The sequence below is a fragment of the Phoca vitulina genome, unplaced genomic scaffold (genome assembly GCF_004348235.1).
Source record: "Phoca vitulina isolate PV1807 unplaced genomic scaffold, GSC_HSeal_1.0 scaffold22, whole genome shotgun sequence".
Taxonomy (NCBI): domain Eukaryota; kingdom Metazoa; phylum Chordata; class Mammalia; order Carnivora; family Phocidae; genus Phoca; species Phoca vitulina.
In genome coordinates, this window is record NW_022589725.1 from 36,075,704 (window position 1) to 36,096,555 (window position 20,852).

Genomic DNA, 20,852 nt, shown 5'->3' on the forward strand with positions numbered 1-20,852 from the left:
GTATGCACACACATATATACACACACATATATACAAATATATATATACATACTTTATTTTTTCAGAGCAGTTTTAGGTTCACAGCAAAATTGAGCAGAAGGTACAGACATTTCCCATCTCTCCCTGTCCCCACAAATATATAGCCTCCCCATCATCATCATTACGCATCAGAATGGTATTATTTGCTACAACTGATGAACTTACATTGAAACATCATTATCATCCAAAGTCCATAGTTTACATTAGGGTTCACTCTTGGTGTTATACATTCTATGGGTTTGGACAAACGTATAATGATATGTATCAATCATTATAGTATCACACAGAGTAGTTTCACTGGCCTATAAATCCCCTGTGTTCTGCCTATTCATTCCCATGCTTCTCCCTAACCCCTGGCAGTTTTACCGTCTCTACAGTTTCTCCCTTTCTGAAATGTCATATAGTTGGAATCATCAAGTACGTCACATTTTCAGACTGGCTTTTTTCACTTAGTAATATACATTTAAGTTTCCTCCATGTCTTTTCGTGGCTTAATAGATCATATATTTTTAGCATCTAATAGTATTCCATTGTCTGGATGACCACAGCTTATTTATCCTTTCACCTTCTGAAGGACATCTCGGTTGCTTCCAAGTTTTGGCAATTATGAAGAAAGCTGCTATAAACATCTGTGTGCAGGTTTTTCTGTAGACATGTTTTCAGCTCCTTTTGGGTAAATAACAAGTAGTGTGATTACTGGATCTTATGAATAAAAGTATATTTAGTTTTGTAAGAAACTGCTAAACTGTCTTCCAAAGTAGCTGTTACCATTTTGTATTCCCTCCAGCAGTGAATGAGGGTTCCTCTTGCTCCACATAATCACCAGAATCTGGTGGTGTCAGTTTTCTGGGTTTGGGCCATTCAAATGTGTGTGTCATGGTACCATTATTTTAACTTGCATTCCCCTGCTGACATATGATGTGGAGCATCTTCTCATATGCTATTTGCTATCTGTCTACCTTCTTTGGTGAGGTGTCTGTTAAGGTCTGGCTCATTTTCTAATCAGGTTTTTTTGTTTTCCTGCTGTTGAGTTTTAAGAGGTCTTTATATATTTTGGACAACAGATCTTTATCAGATGTGCCTTTTGTAAATATTTTTCCCAGTACATGGCTCATCTTCTCATTCTCTTGACAGCATCTCTCACAGAACAGAAATGTTTAATTTTATCATTAATTTAATTTTATCAAGTCTCTTCTATTGATCATGTCTTTTGGTGTTGTATCTTAAATGTCATCACCAAATCCAAAGTCATCTAGATTTTCTCCTGTGTTATTTTCAAGGAGTCTTATAATTTCACACTTTATGTTCAGGTCTGTGATCCTTTGAGTTAATTTTCAGAAGGGTGTAAGCTGTGTTTAAATTCTCTTTTTTGTGTTTTTTGTTTGTTTGCTTGTGAATGTCCAGTTGTTCTAGCACCATTTGTCAAATACACTATCTTTGTTCCATTGTATTTAACTACTTCGTGAAAGATCAGTTGACTGTATATGTGGGTCTGTTTCTGGGTGCTCTATTCTGTCGTTTGTTTTTTTTTTTTTTTAAGCTCTATTCTATTCCATTGATCTCTTTGTCTATTTTTCACCAATACCACACGTCTTGATTACTGTAGCTTCTTGAAGGTAAGTAGTGTCTGTCCTCTAGGTTTGTTCTTCCCACGGAAGCTATTAAACTGTCATCTGAGGAAGGGACCAAAGCTGGCAGAATTGTGAGACAGTGATGTGAAGTGGCCCCAAGATTCCAGCTGCACCCCAAGTAAGGAAAGCCAAGCAGTGTGTTTGCTCAGGGCTTTCTGATATTCAAACCCTCCTGCTCATATGTGTAACTCACACACCAGCCTGCAAAGTGGGGAGGACAGACTGTGTCATCTTCATTTTATGACAAAGGAATGGAGACTAGCACAGGGAAATGTGGGCCCAGAGTCACAGCAAGTGACAGCAAGTCAATCACAAAGTCATAAATGGAAGTCTGGAGCAAGTACTATGACTCTTCTGCCTCTGGGAATCAGGACCCCTCATCCCTGCCCTGTTCCCAAAAGTCCCTGGGAGCAAATCTCATTGGTCATGCTAGAATTCTCCACCTCCCTGCTCCTCCATGATGGGCATCTATAACTTTCCATGTAAATGACCCTCTGCTGGTGCTGCAGAGCCAGGATCAACACAATGAGTGTTTAGCCCATGGTGTCACCCTCAAGGATACCATGCAAGAACACAGCCTCACTTCTGTGATATACCTGCCCAAGATGCACAACCTGGTCCTAGTAGGAAGCAACAACAGGCAAAGATTCCTAATCTGTAATCTTCAGAAATGTCAAGGTCATGAGAGTCAGCAAAGACTGAAGAACTACTCCAGATTGAAGGACACATGACAACAGAATGCAACATGTTGATTCTGAACCGGTTCCTTTTGCTCTAAAGGACATTACTGGGACAAGTGGAAAAATTTAAATGGGGCCTGAGAACTAGAAGTTATTAATGTGTCCATGATAATTCCCTGATTTTGATGATAGTTGTTTTGTGGTTACAGACGAAAATGTCCTTATTTGTAGGAATTACACAATTACACACTAAGCTATTTGGGAATGGTGGATCATCATACAGGCAATTTAATCTTAAAGGGTTTGGGAGGGAAGGTCTTTCTTTGTACTATTCTTGCAATTTTTGTTTAACTTTGCGATTGTTCCTGACTTTGGGAACCTGCCTCCTTGCTGCACCTCTGGGCTGGGAAGCTTTGCAGTAGCTGAATCTAGGTGGGCTCCCAGGTGCGAAGAAACACTTTCCCACAACCAGGATGGGGGCGGGGGGTGGAGGCACCTCTCCCTGCAATTCCAGCGAGGTTCCAGGAACTTCCTATTGGCCCACGGCTGAACCAATCCCTGTGGCTGGGCGTGGGGAAGGAGAGGGGTAGAGACATCTGATTGGGCAGGCTGGGTCACGTACAGCGGGATCAACCTATCCCAGCCCAGGTGGGCCAAGCCCTGGACCCGACGGGAACTTGCTGGGAGAGCAAAAGGGACAGGTGTGCGGGAGTTGGGGGTCTTCAAGCCAGCCTGGCCCCAGGCCATTTCTGTCCCGGACAACCCAGAGCACAAGCGGGGGAGATGAGAGAGCCCTCTGCCTTTTGCCACCTTCTGCCCCCCACCCACCCCCCGCCCTTACTCACAGTGACCTTTGCTTGGGGCAGAGATCAAGACTGGGGGGCCGGCAAGGCCCAAGGACAAGTACAGTTATAGTTTATAAACAAATAATAATTCTCTGTGTTTGTTTGGTAGACTTAGGTTTTTGTGCTTTGGTTTTGCATTAAGTGGGACATGCCTATAACCCAGTGTGCCCAAACCACATGGTTGTAAAACAGGATTTGCATTTTTTTCTTTGAGTCATCAGCCCGTTTAGATGGATGCGGCATAGAAATGTGCCAACCCATGGACAATCAGAAACATCTCTAAAATGTTTAACCAGAGGTCTGTGTAATGTGTGACCCGTCTATATCAGAACTATCTGGTTGCTTACTAAAAATGCAAATTCTGGACTAGTTGATTGACTCAAAATCTCTAGAGCAGAATCCATGAATCTGTTTTTAATAACCTCTCCTCCTGGTGGCAAGGGACTAGGGGGACAGGAGTGACAGACCATCAATGGGAAATTATGATGAGGGCAGAAATAGAGAAGCTGTGTCTGTGTGTGTGAGAAAGAGAGACAGAGACAGGGAGAGATAGATGGGTCCTGGAAGATCTGACTACAAAGAAGCAAGTGAGGTGGTGGCATTCTGGTGTCACATACTATGCTTTATCTTTGATCTAATGACAAATCAGAAATGCAAACTCTCTGTTCTTCTTTTTAAAATATGTTCTCTGCTTCTCCCAGCCAGAGGAGGATCTGGCAATACAGGGGCTAGCCAAGCTGTCTAGAGAAGGCTGCCCACTATCATCCTGCCAGACAGCCAGCACCAGCTGGACCTTGCAGATTGACCCACGTCCCGATGTCCATCACCACCGCCATGGAAAATGTGATCATAGCACGAGGATCCCTTCATTGGACAAGTACATGAATTCTTCTTCCAGAGCAATTCTTTTCAAAAAGCTCTCATCCATTTTAACACTAAGATAAACACAAAGAACTTCCAGTAAGATTGGTTCTCTCACCAACTTGACATATCATTTGTTTTTAATATTCCTTGTGCAAAACAGAGCAATGTTTGATCTGAAAAGACAAAATCAAACCAATGAAGATCTTTTAATCTCTCTCTTCACTCTCTGTTGTTTGTACTGGGACTGAGGGCACACACTGGGCTGTCAAAGCTGCTCCAGCTTTGTCGGAAAAGCTTGCCAGGATGGCAGGAGGAGCCCAGGTCTGTCCTTGCTTTCTTTGAAGCCTGCGAGTCTCCCTTGGTTTAACAGAACCACTGTGGTTGCCAACCTGTAGGTTGTAAATTATTGCAGGGAGATTGTGGGTCGGTAAGTGTCCCAGGAATAACCCAGAGCAATGCCTCACACACACAAATAGTGCTATTTTTCAAAAGGATGTCAATAGTGCAGTGACTCATTAATGCAAACTCATTCTAAAACATACCCGAATCCAGGATAGCTTTTGATCACTATTTTCTGGAACCTCAAAACACTATCATGTTATATCTGTGATATTTTCTTGATGTTTAAAAAGGAATCCTCAGGAGGCAAAAAATGATAGGGACCGAGAACAGATCCGTGGTTTCCAGGTAAGGACTGGGGAGAGATTAACAGCACAAAGGAATTTGGTGGAAAGGGGACTGATCTGTAGCTCAGTTGTGGTGATGGTTTCATGACTCTATGTATCAGTCTTAGAACCATATGCCAGAAAGGGTTTTATTTTTATCATATTTAAAATAATATTTTATTGAATTAACACATTTTGATAAATTGAACAAATAAAATTTTAAAAAAGAAAACCTCAAACAACAAAATGCTGGTATAGTGAGAGAAAGATGATTTAGACAGGGCCGCCTGGGTGGCTCAGAGGGAACCTGGGCCCTGCAGTGTCCCCTGAGACCAACCACTGTCTGGCTGGACTTGACCTCTCAGGCCAAGTTCTGCCTGTCCAAGACCCAGATCCCTGCCCCATCTCTGGCCACAGTTACTTCAACTCTTGCCCACCAAGTGACACTCTTCAAACTTATCACTAAGAGAAGAATCCAGATTACCTTGCAGCAGGCCCACCATGTGTGGTGGCTGAACGACTGTGATGTTATCTTCTGGGTTCTCTCCCTTCTCCTTCCTCTCCTAAGGCAGGTAGTGCTTGTGGTACCTTAGAGGGGGCTTGTGGCAGGGCAGAAAGTAGACGTGGTTGTGGACACCTCCTGGCTTTCATTTTCCAGTATTCCAAGTCCGGTCTAGAGGGAAGAGGTAGGGGGCTCAGGAGGTGCAGGACGCAGGGGCTTCCTTCAGATAAAACAGACCATCCCCTGGCCCTAAAGGAGAGGAGAGGCTGGGACCCAAAGGCAGAGCCACCTCAGCTCCCCTGCCCGGAGAGAAGGTAGCCCACACTGGGAGGAGATTCTGTGGAGCTCCCGGCCTCCTTAGAGCACAGTACAGAGGAACTAGGAGGCTGCAGGACCCAGTGTGGACCACCTGTGGTCAGAGGTCTCCTCTGTGCCTTGGCCGTGCCCAAGTCCTTGAGATGACCCTGAAGAGGCCGTGAGGAGGGGACAGGAATCAGAGCCCCTCTTACATCAAAAACTAATGATGTAATGTATGGTGATTAACATAACATAATAAAAACAAACAAACAAACAAAAAGAACCCCTCTTACAAACCAGAATCCAGGGAGGTGGGTGTGAAACTTTAGTTCACTTACAAAAAATAATTGCAGTATTTCTCATGGACTCTTGCTGTGACCTAAGGTTCTTACTTCTCCATCCTCCGCCTTTGTGTCTGTCCATCCTGTGCATTGAGAGGTGGCGTGTTCACGTTGCCAGCACCCTCATGCCCTGACAGCCACATGCCGGCTCTGCTCAGTGGAGGGCCGTCCTCCCAACAGGTTGTATCCTCACAGGAGCCTGCGATTCCTTCCCTCATCAGAGGTCACACTGCAAGGTTAAGGGGCAACTTCCACTTCTCTGTCCACCTCTGCTCTCAGGATGAAGTGCCCCAGGCCAACGTCTTTGTCTCACCAGACCCCAAAGAAGCACTTGTGCTCATCACAGACCGTCCCTGGGACAAGGGCAGCTAGCTTCTCCACTGTCCTGAAGTCCCACAGACCCCAAAGAACTTGTCCCCAGATGGGCTGCTCAGGATCCACCCACATCATGCGTTTCCACAGCGGAAGGCCACATGTTTAGTGGGAAATTCTTCAGTGCCTCTCAGGAAAAACAATCTCCCCTCTCCGATCTAAGGTGATTCTCAAAGTGGTTGTCATTGGTGCTGTCTTTCCCGGGCAGGAGGCGAGGACGAAAGCCTGAGACTGACTGAAAGTTCATCAGGATCATGCGGCGCACTCCCCCAGCCCCATGTGTGGCCTCAGAGGGACCCAGACTCGGACGCATGAGGTGGCCTCTGCCAGCACCCTCACCCAGGACTGGGGACACTACGTGGGCCCCCTGGGGACAGAGCAGAATGGAGGAACTGCACAGCCAGCCCCAAGAGCAAAGCAGGACAGCACACTCCACAGCATCCCCCCAGGAGGACGTGTCACCCCCGGGCCCCATCCCTCTTCACGTCCTCCTCTGGCAGGGGTGTGTGGGGTGCTGGGGCAGATGGCACTGACGTGAGGAGGAAGCCGTGAGGAATCCATCGGAACTGAGCCAAAGGGTGGGGGGCTCTCCCTGAGGGTAGGACAAGAAAAGGACAGACCAGAGACCCTGTGCACATCCTGCAGCCAAGCTGAGGGCAGCAGAGCACAGGAGGAGGTCCTGGGCCGTGGGTTGGCTCATCCACTGTCCCCGCATCTCAGGGACTTGGGTCCCAGGGACCACACGGGCCTGGTGGCTTTCAGAGCTCTTCCACTTGTTCCCCATCTACCCTCTGTGAGCCTGGAATGAAGTGAGCACACCCGGCCCGGGTTCAAGCAGGTCCTGCCTGACTCCACCTCATCTCACCACGTGCCCACAAGGCCTTCCCTCCCAGGCAGCCAGGTGCTGGCAGATGAAGTGGTTCTAACTTGACCTAAGTCCCAAACTTGAACCTGGGGACAATTAATAAAAATGACTGGTAAAGTGACACCATAATGTCTCAGTGTTAAATACATCCAAACTGCCAAATCTATCCATGATTACATTTCAACACAGTCATCCAACCTCAGCCGTTCTTTTCCCTGTGGACATCTTTCTCCAATAAATAATCCAACTTATTGGTCATTTACTCATCCAGAACAGCATGCAGCCCCTGAGAAGCAGGCTCTATGACAGAGGCATGCTGTCTGATTGCTCCCCACCGCCTTCCCAGAGCCCACCAAGCACCTGCCTCCACTGACAAACCAGAGAACCCAAGGGTCCCCAAGCCTAGCTCCAGTCAGCACCCCTGCAGATCTGTAACCCCAGTGCCCAGGCTATACCCCAGGCCAGTTAAGTCCCCCACTGGGAGGGAGCACCTGGTCCCAGTGCTCCCTGCAGGTCCCAGTGATTCCAGTGAGTGGCCAAGCCTGAGAACCTCCATTCAGGCATTCAAGGTGTGCACATGGTCAGACTTTATCCTGTGTACCCCACATTCTCCAATTAAGAATTAGGGCAGCCCCTGGGTGCATGGTAAGATCATTAAAGTCATAATAACCCTCACCACATAGCCCAGATGTCACGGAAGCAAACAGAGAAATGGGCAGGAATTCATCTCTGCAGGAAGTGAGAGACAGAGAGACCCGAGGAAGACAGGATCACGGAAATGAGAATCACACAGGCAACCCCACCCATCCAGCAGACATCTGGAAGTTCCAAAGCCAGGCTCTAGAGTATACACCAAACAAGAAAACTAAGAACTTTCATACTGAGTGGTGCATAGCAAACCTAAATTTTTATGTTTAAAATAAAACAAAGCCAATAATTTCCAGGTTCCAGTAATTAATCCAGAACCCTATAAACTACTCAGATGGATGCTCTCAACTCAAGTTACAAGAAGGAAAACTAACAAACGTTCAAAACCATGTTTGCACAAAATAAAGAGGAGTCTGTCTTCTCTCTTTTGTTCTGAGAATTGCACTGGGTGGAGCAGCAAGAAGTCGTCTCTACTGGGGTCAGCATGGACCATCCCACCTTGTGACTGAGGGCTGAGGGCGAGGGTGAGGGTAACCCAGCAGTGGTCTGAGAAGTTAGTGGACTCCAAGTAACTCTGCCAGGAGTCATGGGTTCCAGCAGGGAGGACAGTGGACTCAGGGCAAAGCCAGAGCTGGGGACAGCTACAAAGTGAGTGTCCATATTAAGACCCGCCCAACAGAAGACATGAACAGACATTTTTCCAAAGAAGACATCCAAATGGCCAATAGACACATGAAAAAGTGCTCAACATCACTCGGCATCAGGGAAATCCAAATCAAAACCTCAATGAGATACCACCTCACACCAGTCAGAATGGCTAAAATTAACAAGGCAGGAAACAACAGATGTTGGCAGGGATGCAGAGAAAGGGGAACCCTCCTACACTGTTGGTGGGAATGCAAGCTGGTGCAGCCACTCTGGAAAACAGTATGGCGGTTCCCCAAAAAGTTGAAAATAGAGCTACCATATGACCCAGCAATTGCACTACTGGGTATTTACCCCAAAGATACAAATGTAGGGATCCGAAAGGGTACATGCACCCTGATGTTTATAGCGGCAATGTCCACAATAGCCAAACTGTGGAAAGAGCCAAGATGTCCATTGACAGATGAATGGATAAAGAAGATGTGGTGTATATATATACAATGGAATATTATGCAGCCATCAAAAGGAATGAAATCTTGCCATTTGCAACAACATGGATGGAACTGGAATGTATGATGCTGAGCAAAATAAGTTAACCAGAGAAAGACATGTGTCATATGATCTCACTGATATGAGGAATTCTTAATCTCAGGAAACACACTGAGGGTTGCTGGAGTGGTGGGGAGTGGGAAGGATGGGGTGGCTGGGTGATAGACACTGGGGAAGGTATGTGCTATGGTGAGCGCTGTGAACTGTGTAAGACTGATGAATCACAGGCCTGTACCTCGAAACAAGTAATACATTATATGTTAAAAAAAGAGAGAAGATAGTAGGAAGGGAAAAATGAAGGGGGCAAAATCAGAGGGGGAAACAAACCATGAGAGACTATGGACTCTGAGAAACAAACTGAGGGTTCTAGAGGGGAGGGAGGTGGGAGGATGGGTTAGCCTGGTGATGGGTATTAAAGAGGGCATGTTCTGCATGGAGCACTGGGTGTTATACGCAAACAATGAATCATGGAACACTACATCAAAAACTAATGATGTAATGTATGGTGATTAACATAACCTAATTAAAAATTTTAAAAAAAGACCCGCCCAAAAAATATTTCCATTCAAAATTAAGTTGCCATTGGGAAGATATAGTTTTGTTTTTATTATGAATGGATTTTACCTAAATATAGTAAGACTGAATGGATGTCATTGAGATTTTTTTAAGTGCTTAAAAGGGAAGTAAATCGCAGTCCGGTATAGGACGCAGCTTTCCTCTCCAACAGGTTTCTGAAATCAGCATGAAGTCAGTCTCTTTTTCCCTTCCCTCCCCCTTCCACGGCCCAGTTCTAGGCACTGAGGACACAGCAGGAAACATGACAGACTGAAATCTGGCACTCATGGAGCTCACATCCTGGTCTAAGAGAAGCAAGTAGCTATGAACAAAATGAAACAGGATGCCATGGGGACAAGGACGGCTCCCATGGGGGATGGTCAGAGATGGCACTCTGAGATGGTGGGGTAAGCTGAGAAGACAGACCCTGCTGAAGACCCAGAGGGAACATGAGTCATGGGGGGCTGTGTCCCTGCAAACATCAAGGCCACGGAAGGAGCAAAGACGAGTGTGTGCCGATTGTGTTCTGCTCACCAAGTACTACAGAAAATGCAAGGCAGAAGTGACTAAGACGCAGAGCTGTCCTGGCAGACCCTGTACCACATTGCAGGAGAAAACAGTCGTGGCCATTCATCGAGGAAGCACCTTGCACCAGGCTATGTTCTAAGTGCTTTGCATGAATTTACTCTCTGGTCCTCAGGGATAGGAGCTACCTTTCTCTCTCTCTTTTTTTTTGAAGATTTTATTTATATATTTATTCTGTGAGAGAGAAAGAGAAAGAGAGAGAGAGTGCGAGCGGGGTGGGGGTAGAGGGAGAAGCAGACTCCCCGCTGAGCAGGGAGCCCAATGCAGGACTCGATCCCAGGACCCAGGGATCATGACCTGAGCCGAAGGCAGACGCTTAACCGACTGAGCCACCCAGGCGCCCAGGGGCTAATATTCTTATTGCATAAGGGAGAATATTTCGATCCAGCTCCTAAGTCCACAGTCCTAACCAGGACACTCCAGGACAAGTACACAGAAGACTACTAGAGGGCGAAATGTGGTCGTGGCCTTGAGGAACAGAGAAGAGGTAGGTAGGAGATCAGAGGATTCGGTGTGGCAGGTGATACCACCTGCTCACCACTGTCTGGGACACTCCTGCCTGGAGCCCAAAGCGGGCCACTCAGTGGGGAAGACACCGCCCTGCACTGAGGCAGCCATGCTGTGAGGAAGCCCGGCTATGCAGAGGCCACGTGTGGCGATGCAGGTGCAGACAACAAACACATGAGTGAAGAAACCCTCCAGTGACTCCCCAGTCTTCCAGCAGAAGCTCTGCACTTTGTGCCTTTTCCAGATTCTTGGCCCACTCAATGACAAATAACAATAGTAAATAGGCGCTGCTATGTGGGGGTGGTCAGTTCTGCAACAGTAATTGAAAACTAAGGGTGTGCCAAACATTTACTCTAAAAAGTAAAAATATTAATGCCTCTGAAGCGCTACAGTAATTTCAAAGAGTGGGACGATAGAAACTGCCCCAGTTTCCCCTGAAGATCTGGCTCAAGGGCATGACTTTCTCGAAAGCCACCAGAGAGCCAGAACTACAAAGCTGCCCCCTCTCCCATTCCTTCTCACCCCAGTGCCCTCTGCTATGCCACATTGCCTGCAAATAAAAGCCCTATAAACATGAAACAAATGTACTGTGAACGCTGACGGAACGTGGAGAATGCACCATGGAAAGATATGTATGGACCATAAAATCTCAGCTCTGAGTGACACATTTAGCTGATCTCATATAATATGCTAACTATGACAAATGTAAAGCATTTAATTAACCGCAGTTTCACTTACCTTCACATTTCAAAGGCTTTGCAGGACATGCACTAGGTTACTTGCATCTCTTTAAAAAGTTGTTGGAAAAAGTGTGAGCTGATGCCTTCTTTATCTGTTAGGGACTTCCCTGTAACAAAAAGAAGCTCACAGAGAGTGGGGTCTCCTAGTTATACTTTTGATGTGAATCTCTTTGCCTTTCTCTTCCCTCTCCTTTTTCTAGTATTTTCAGAGAAGTCTTGAAACAAATAAGGAAATAAGCAAACACACATATATACACATGCATGTATATATATGTGTATGTGCGTGTGTATTGATACAAAGAGAGGTTTGCAAAGGTCAGGATTGCTCCCCGTCATGAGACTGCCCTGATTCCTGGGCCTCTTGGAGCTCAGTTAATGAAACCAACCAATGAGCAGGGAAAGGGGCTGAGAATTACAATGGTCTATGTGTCTGGATAAGCCAGCAGAGGGATGGCGGCAAAAACCTTGGGGTTGCCAAAATAGCAAGAGTCTCTGCTTCACGTCTCTGGAACTGCAGATGCTCTGAGGGATCAGGGCTCTGGACTACACCACCCCTCAGAGAGCTGGGAGATCCCATCCTAAGTACAGTTTACGCACCCAAGTTCAATGATTTGCGTTGGTCAAAATTTTTAAAAAGAAGGACCCAGAAAAAATACCATGTCATGAGGGCAGTCAGTGTCATCAAAATCTCTACCCAGCAAACTCATACCCCCAGGAAAGCCTGAGACACAAATTCTGTGGTTCCCTGGATCAGACACAGCAGTTCTGTGCTTTCGGTAGCGAGGTTGTTTTGCTGAGCTCTAATTGCCAAGCTGTAATTCCAGTGTTCGCAAATATGTGATTTGGGGGCAACCGGACACAGAACCGGCCAGGGATGCCCTCCGCTGCTCAGGCTGTGTGATGCACTCCCCAGTGTGGAGCTTGGTACAGAGAGTCAAGCATGGGAGCCCTTGAGCAGAAGGGACTTTGTGAGAGGTGTGGAGCATTTGTCCCACACGTGGACTCCGCGCCTAACCTCCAGCTCTCAGTCTTCCTCAGACCCCCACACTTCCAGCAATGCAGCTCAAAAACCTCTCAGCCTAAATCCATCTTAGTGAGAGCAAATGCACCCCCAAATGGCTGGACTTACACTTCACGATATGACAGGAGGCCGTGGGGTTTGTTCCCGTGTTTTCTGGCATAACCCTCTCTTTCAGAAATCATGATTACTAAAGAGTTCTCAGCAAAGGGGCCTGATATCTTTAATTCAATCTCCAAGACATTAGATTTAATAAGACAGAGAACAGGGGATGGGTCTGGAGGAAATGAAGAGTAGTAGAATTCAGAAAATATCAGAGAATCCATACCCACATGGGAGGCTTCTTGGCCAAGACAAAACATCGGAAGACTTTCAGACAGTGTCGGGTGGGCATTGCGGTATTAGGCCCTTAAAGAACACCTTTTCAGTAATCCATTGCATTTAACAAAATACAGTCTTCTCTGAAGCAAAACAAATCTCTGGGCAACCAATCAATGAATTAAAGTCTTACTAATAGGCACTCACCAAGGGAACATCACTATTTTCAAATAAGACCCAATCGTTAGCTCATACCAAAAATTCTGCAGGGGCTTGCTTAAAGTAAAACTTATACACAGATATTCATAGCAGCATTACTCATCATAGCCCCGAAGTAGACAACCCAAACGTCCATCAACAGATGGATGGATACAGAAATGTGGTATATCCATAGGATGGAATATTATTCTACTATAAAAAAGAGTGAAGTGTTGATACCTGCTACAGCATGTATGAATCTTGAAAACATGCTAAGTGAAATAAGCCAGTCACAAAAGGCAAGGAAAAGGTTAAGGTCTAGGCAGGGAGAGGTAAGGGGCCCCCAGCTGGGCTCTGAGACTATTCCTGGCAGGCAGAAGCTAAGACAGAGTGAACAAGAGATAAGGAAACAGACCACCTGGCCTCGGATGGATGGTCCAGAGTACTTTTTTCTGGTGGCTACAGTGTATCACAGAAAATGACCGAACCTCAAAGAACTGAGTCATTAAGGGGTTATCAGAAGTCCACACTCAAACCAAGATGGCACAAGAAACTCAAGGCCACAAGCTTCCCAATCAGTTCTGAATAAAAGACTGCCACTAGAAACCCTCAGTGGCAACCCATTCGGGACCCCTCTCATTCTAGAGAGCTGCTTCTTTCCTTTCTGCCTTCACCTCCACTTAATAAACTTTCACTTTATTTCACCCTTTTGTGTCCAGGAGATTCATTCTTCGACTCCGTGAGACAAGAACCCTGCGATCCTATAACAGTATGATTCCATGTATATGAAATATTCAGAAGCAGCAGATCCATATCCATCCAGAGAGTGATGCTTAATGGATACGGAGTTTGTTTTCTGGTGAAAATGCTCCAAATTTAGATAGTAGTGATGTTTGCAGAATATTGTAAATGTACTAAAAGCCACGAGATGGTACACTTGAAAACAGTTAATGTGGTGAATTTTGTGTTGTATGAATTTTGCCTTAATTTTTTAAAAACTCTATTTGGTTAATTTTTTTTAAAAGTTCTGCAGGGCCAGCATCTGGCCAGGGCTCCTTCGTTCAAACAAGACCGGTGAGGTTAGGGAAGTGAACTCACTGCCTCTGCACAGGTGGGAGGGAAAAGGTGTCGAATTGACTCTGGAAGCCAGTGGGATCCAGTGGGAATTCATATATAAATCTTTAGCTTGCTTTTTAAATATGTCACAGTAAGGATCTTAAATCCAAGGATACAGGAGAATCCTTCCAGGGTCGGAGAGGACACGAGATGGGCTAATGCTTTGCTTGTTCTTCATTTTTAATCAACCTCAATCACTGTTGGCGAGCTCTGGGTGGCAGGACCCAACACTGCCCCATGGCCCTTGTTCTTGAGGCTTCTGTAAGGAAAAAGAGAAAGCAAATTCCATTCAATCGCCATAACATGTCCCTGCAAGAACATAAAAATAAGTGATTGCTTATTTTCAACACCTGAACTATCTCCTGCTGCAGCAACTCAGGAAATCTGATAAGATGATAATGGAAAATGTGTCATGCATGAATATCCATTTTAAAAACACACTTCTCTCACACTTTACGTAAAGGTCGAAATTAATGTTATGTTGAAAACATTTTTCAAAGTACAATTATCTTGATTCGTGAAGCGAACCAAATTCCTATTAGGTTTACAGTCTTGGGTTTAAGCTGCACACACTTCACCAGAAGGGCATCACTGATCAAATTGAAAGCTGAATTAAAGCAATGCTATAAGGACCTTATATCCCTCCAGCTGGCTGTCTTTATCCAGGCTCATCTGTCACATCTCATCCGCCTGGGAGAAACCAGAGCACCTTCTCCCGGGGCATCCCACAGTCACATCTCCTTATGCTCTTGACCTCCCAGGCACAGACGTGTGCCTTCCCTGCGGGGTGGCATCTGCATCCAGGGCACCCATGGCATCGCTGGTTCACAGCACGGCCACGGACAGCGCTCCAGGCTGCGAAGACTGTCTCCCAGAGGTGGACAAGAAGCCATCTCGTGGTGCATCGCCCTGCCCAGCAGCAACTCTGGTGGTGGCTGTAAGGTAGACAGCTCCATGTGCAAGGGACCCAGTGTGGTAGATACCTTTGCTGTGTAACAAACGCCACAGGCTTGGCAGCCTTGCACAGTTCCCATTTATTATCATACACTTCTGAAGCTCAGAAGTCTTGGAGGGTGTGACTGGGCTCTCACAGACCGAAATCAAGTGTCAGCCATACTATGCTTTATCTGGAGGGCCTGGGGAAGGCCTGCTTCTAGGGTCAGTCTGGTTGTTGGCAGAATTCAGCTCCTTGCTGTCGTAGGACTGACAACCCCCGTTTCCTGGACAGCCATCAGTTAGAGACTGTGCTGAGCTCCTGGAGGGTGCTCTCAGTCCCTACCCATGACCCCTGTATGTGAAGGCTGGGAACGAGAGCCTTCCTAGAGTCAATCCCCCCTCACCTTTACATCTCTCAGACTTCCACCGTCAGCAAGACACTGTTCTCTGCTTAGGCCCACTTGGATCACCTCCTAATTTTAATGTCGAAGGATTAGTAACCCTAATCACATCTGCATATGTATGTCATCTAAAGCACCATCATTCAGGACTAATATCTGCCATAGTCACAGTCTTGGAATTAGGGTGGGAAATTTGGTTTGGGGACAACTTTGAATCTGCATCCCCCAACCCAGGGAATAAGCAACACTTACTGGAAGCTCAAAAGTCAAAAAATGAAGCACATCACTTTTCCAGCATTCCCCAACACACAATTTCTGGACCTTCTGATTGCAGTAATAATAATAATCATGACAGCTAGTCCCTAATGCCAGGCTCTCTGCTCAGCACCTGACAAACTGATCTCACTTGAGACTCACTATCTTTCATGAAGCTGACTCTGTTACTGATCCCATTCTGCAGAGAAGAAAACTGAGGCTCAGAGAGGTTAGGCAACGTGCCCCAGGGAGCAGAGCCAGTACATGCAACCAGCTGGGAAGAGGTGGGGTCAGAACCGGTAGTTCATGCTCCTAACTCAGGAACTGAGCAGGCATGGTTAGTTTCACCTCTCTGTGGGCCCCCCAAGTGCCTGGGTGCCTTTCCCAGGCTCCTGACCCCAAGCTGCGACCCTCCATCACCCCATCTGTGCACAGCCCAGTCCCACCTTAGTACTCTATCGGTGTCCTCCTCCGTGTGGAGGGGGGGTGTCTGCAGCCCACTGGCCTATTAGTAAATATCACAGGGTGGTTTTTGTTTTGTTTTGTTTTTAATGTTTATCATTTGCGGTTGACTTGTTCCACTAAGGATTTGATAGAGCTCACTAGCACACAAAAATGGGAAAAATGTAAATAAATGTTCTCAAACTCTAGATTAGCATAGAAAATCAAGTCTAAGGGAAGGTTAGAAGTCCATGCTCTACTGTCTAACCCAGTTCCTAAACTTGAACATAAATTTTACTCTCAGCTCCCGGCTGAACAAAGCAAAAAGAGAAACACAATCAGTTACACAGTTAACTCTGTGCAGAAGTAGAGCCGGCTCCTTAGAAAAATCAACTCTTCTCCCAACTCACACAGCCAGAAGCCAGAGAAAAATTTGTCTTGTGAGCCCTGATTGCTGTGATAAAACCCCCTCAGCGCCCTTGCAGCACAGGCGGACTCGGGGTCTCTCCGTTATCTCCTGCCCCGCCCCACCCTCGGTGTGAGTACAGCCAGCACTAAACACAGCTCAGGGAATAGGGACCCGCAGGAAGTCTAGGAACTGCACACTCAACCAACACCCTCCCAGGAGTGGAGGCTCTGTGTCCCGCAAACACCTTCCAGAGACCCTTTCTCTCACCCACAGTGGATGACTGACAGTCCAGGCTCTCACCTCCAAGGATCTTGTGGACAGGTATTCTCTATTGCCCTCCCCTAAAATTTTTATTTTTTTTATTTTTTTAAGATTTATTTATTTATTTGGGGGGTAGCACAGGGAGATGGAGAGAATCTTAAGCAGACTTTCCATTGAGCGCGATGTAGGGCTCGATCTCACGATCCTGAGATCAGACCTGAGCCAAAACCAAGAGTCAGGCACTTAACCAACTGTGCCACCCAGGCACCCCTCACCCCTAAACTTTCTAAATGAGCACGGTTCGATAGACAGACTATTATGAAAATTGACAAGACTACCCAAAGCCCTTACCAGGCCAACCAACCTTAACCGAGGTGAGACCTTTACCAGACCCTCAACCCCAGGTTCTTGAACCTCAGTGTCATAGAAATGAACACTGAGCTGGAGAGAAGGAAAGCAGGTGGAGTTTGAGGTAGCTTGCACACAAGGGAGCCAACAAGAAAGGACTGTCTCTCTCAGGGTGTAGTGTGCAGGCTTATAAAGGCACTTCTCCCAAGGAGGAGGGGCTGGGAGTAGGGAAGCATCCTTCAGTCCTACCGTTGTTATCTTGTGGCTGTCACTTGTTAGTGGACACAAGACATCACAGGATGCCTTTCTTCTTTTTAGGGCTCCCGGAAAACAGAAATATTTGTGCAAGGAGGCTTTAAATTGTTACTTCTAATTTTTCCCAGACAACCAGTACTCCCTGATGGCTGTTACCTCTCATTTGTTCTTGTTCCCGGAAGGAGACACTTGTCCCTAAGCATACGGAAACTTTTAACCCCTGCCTCAGACCAGTGGCTTTATAGCAGTTAAGCCCCTCTTGCTTTCCCTAGACTGTCTCAGGACAAGGAAGAACATACAGATGGGACCAGGTTTACACACACGCATACACACACACAGTCATACACACAAAAATATACACATATGTGCACACATTCACAGAGTACACACACAATTTTGATTTCAGCATATGAACGCTCATGTTTATGATTTCTCCACTTCCGAACAGCCAAAAATATTTTAGCCCAGAAATTTTCCAAAGCAAAACAGGTAGTCCTGAATACAGGCATAGAAGAGTCTCAGGAATGAAGCCACATATATCTCTAGTTTTGACCCAAATAGCTGCTTATGAAGCCAGCAGAAGTTGCTGGAAAAATCTGAAGCTCTCAATAAAATTCCAGGGAGCCCCAAAATCCTGAACAGTCCAAGTGAATTTAGGAGGAAAAGTTCATTATGTGGGAAAGACAGGAGCAGTTAGGATGGCCACAGGGCCCTGCTCAAGGCCTCACTCCACATTCCTGCTTCTCCTGCTGCTCCCCAACTCCTTCTGTCTGTGGGGTTAGCCAAAGCTGGTCGATGGAGTGCCTTCATGGCCTCCCCCAAAGTGCTGTGGGTGACCAGTGACATGTCCATCCACAAAGATGACATTCCCTGCACCTTGGAAACAAGTGGGCATCGTGCTCCACCTGCCTCGGGACAGTCGCTCAACTTGAATGCTCCCCATTGATTCACCTGAACGTTCCCCATCATTGAAGACTTTAATTTGCTTTCACAGTAAAGGACCCATCCCATTCTATAAACTTATAACACTTTTCGGCTGCATCTTGAAACTGAATGCTTGCTCTTATTTTGTCTCATGCACTGGATGTCACAGACTGAACACTTAGCCTGGAACAGCCCTGTGTGGTAAAGACCATAATCATCTGTACTTTACCCAGAGGGAAACTGAGCCACAAAGCTGTTACTAGCTTGCCCACCATCACACAGCTAGAAATGCTACAGTGGACTATTTCGAGGAATGGGTAAAATGTACACTATGGAATGGCTTTTGAGAGCCCTCACTTCCAACCCCAGATTCCACAGACATGTTCTAAGAGGATTCACAGTCTTCTGGAACCATCCTTTGAAACCATCCTTGTGTCCAAGAAACCACCTCTTAACCCCACAGCCCATCGGAGTCTTTTCCATGTTCGGACATTTTCCTGCCTGCACCCTCCCCTGGGGCCAGCACAGGAAGTCTGTGCTTCTCTCTCAATTACCGTACACCCCCCACACCTCCCAGCCAGGTGCTAAGCCTTGTGAAGGGGCAAGGTCCCAGTGTAGGGAACTGAGATGGGGTGCAGTAGAGGGGACGGGGTCTGGATATGCTGACAAGCCCCTGTGGAAGGCAGAATTCTGAGGTGGCTTCCAGGGACCCCTCCTTCACGCTTATGATGAGATACCACCCCTGTGATGATGTTAGTTTCAATGACAAAAGGGAGAATATCCACGTGGGCCTGACCCAGTCACATGAACGCTTTCAAAGCAGACAATTTTCTCCAGCTGATGGAAGAAACAGAAGTCCAAGCATTAAACATCCACATGCCTTTGCAAGCCGTGACGATGGAGCGATGCGGATGGCGTCCAGGAGCTGAGGACACCCCCTGCTGACAGCCAGCAAATAAAATGGGGACCTGAGTTGCCAGGAACTGAGTTCTGCCAACCTACTTAAAGGAGCCCAGGAGCAGATTCTTTCTGCAGAACCCCCGCCCAGCTGACACTCAATTTCAGCCTCATGAGACCTGGGTGGGGGAACCCCACTAAACCCAGATTCTGACCCACAGTGACAGGGTGTTGCTTCAGGTGCTAAGCTTGTGGTCATTTGTTATGCAGCATGGGCAACTGAGGAGTTGCAGCTGGCCCTGGGCAGTGAGGCGCCCCAGAGGTGACAGGACAGAGGCTTAGCCTGAGAGGGGACCTTCTGGAATGCTGGCTGGCCATGGGCTGCAGCATGATTTTGGGGGGCGGGGTTGGCTAGAGCCTGTGGTTCAGAAAAGAAGCTCTTAAAACAGACCACAGGGTGTCTGATCTCCGACCTCACCCCTGCATGAAGCGGACCTCCCTAAGCCTCAACTCCTGTATCAGCGTATTGGGAGTAAGGAACATGCCCACCCTGTGGGACCCTTGTCAGGATTAAATTAAAGGATTCATGTGCAGCCCTGGACAGAGCCTGACACACGGCACCAACGGTTTGCCGTTGTGACAACGGCAGGACTGAACGGTAGGACTGAAGAGACATCACCGTGCCCCCTAAAGTTGTCCACATCCTGACCCCCAGAACCTGTGACTATATAGCCTTACATGGCAAGAGGACTTCGCAGGCGTTAACCTTAAAAATGAAACGGCCAGTTATTTTACCAGCAAAAAGTGGGTTTACTCAAGAATAGCAGAGAATGGCAATCCAAGACCAGCAAGAAAAACCACGGGCGAGTCCGACAAACAAAAGACAGGAACATTATTTTATGGAGAAGGAGGAGGAAGCTGGGAGGGGTTATTTGAACCAAAGTCCCTGGGAGAAAAGCAGGAGTTCTGGGTGATGAGGGCTTCTCATTGGCTGAGTGGTAGGAGTGGTCGACAACTTGTAGGAGATGCCATGTCCATCTGACCCCGTTGGGGCCTGTCATTGATGAGTCTTTCCTGTTGAGATTCTTCTGTTGGGGCCTATGACTGACAATGTTTCCCGTAAAATTTCCTATAAAATTGACACTTTCTCTTCAGTGGCACAGCTCACCATACCGGGCCCCTTTGTAGCATCCCAAGTCCACTCTAGCGAGGTTTCCCTTCATGGACTTTGACACAGGTGGGTTTAATTAAGGATTTGAGGATGAGGAGATTGTCCTGGGTTATATGGGTGGGCTCAATGTAACCACAAGGGTCTTTATACTTTAAAGGGAGGTGGGAGGGTCAGAGTGAGAGGAGCTGTGACCATGGAGGCAGAGAAGAGAGCGAGGAAGGTAGCCTCCTTCTGGCTGTGACGGTGGGGAGGGGTCCATGAGCCAAGCAACGCAGGCGGCCTTCAAAAGCTGGGAAAGACAACAAAGCAGATCCTTCTCTATAGCCTCCAGAAGGAGTCAGCCTTGATTTTAGCCCCCTGAGACTGATTGTGAACTTCTGACCTCCAGAATTGTAAGATGATAAATTTGCATTGTTTTAAGCCGCTAAACTTGTGGTAATTTGTTGCAGAAGCCACAGGAATCTAATACACTGTTCCCTGAAAATCACACCCTCCTTAAGGCTTTCATGGGTATGAGCAGGGGGCAGGGGCTATCACAGGGACAAAGGGACCAGTAGGCATTGGTCCCAATTTA

At 46.8% G+C, this 20,852-nt stretch overlaps 2 pseudogenes; one reads left to right on the top strand and one right to left on the bottom strand.

Annotated features, from left to right (window-relative positions):
- The window catches only part of LOC116641997, an 87,641-nt pseudogene extending 82,368 nt beyond the window's left edge, over window positions 1-5,273 (bottom strand).
- LOC116641971 overlaps window positions 1-20,852 on the top strand; it is a 115,193-nt pseudogene that overhangs the window by 39,542 nt on the left and 54,799 nt on the right.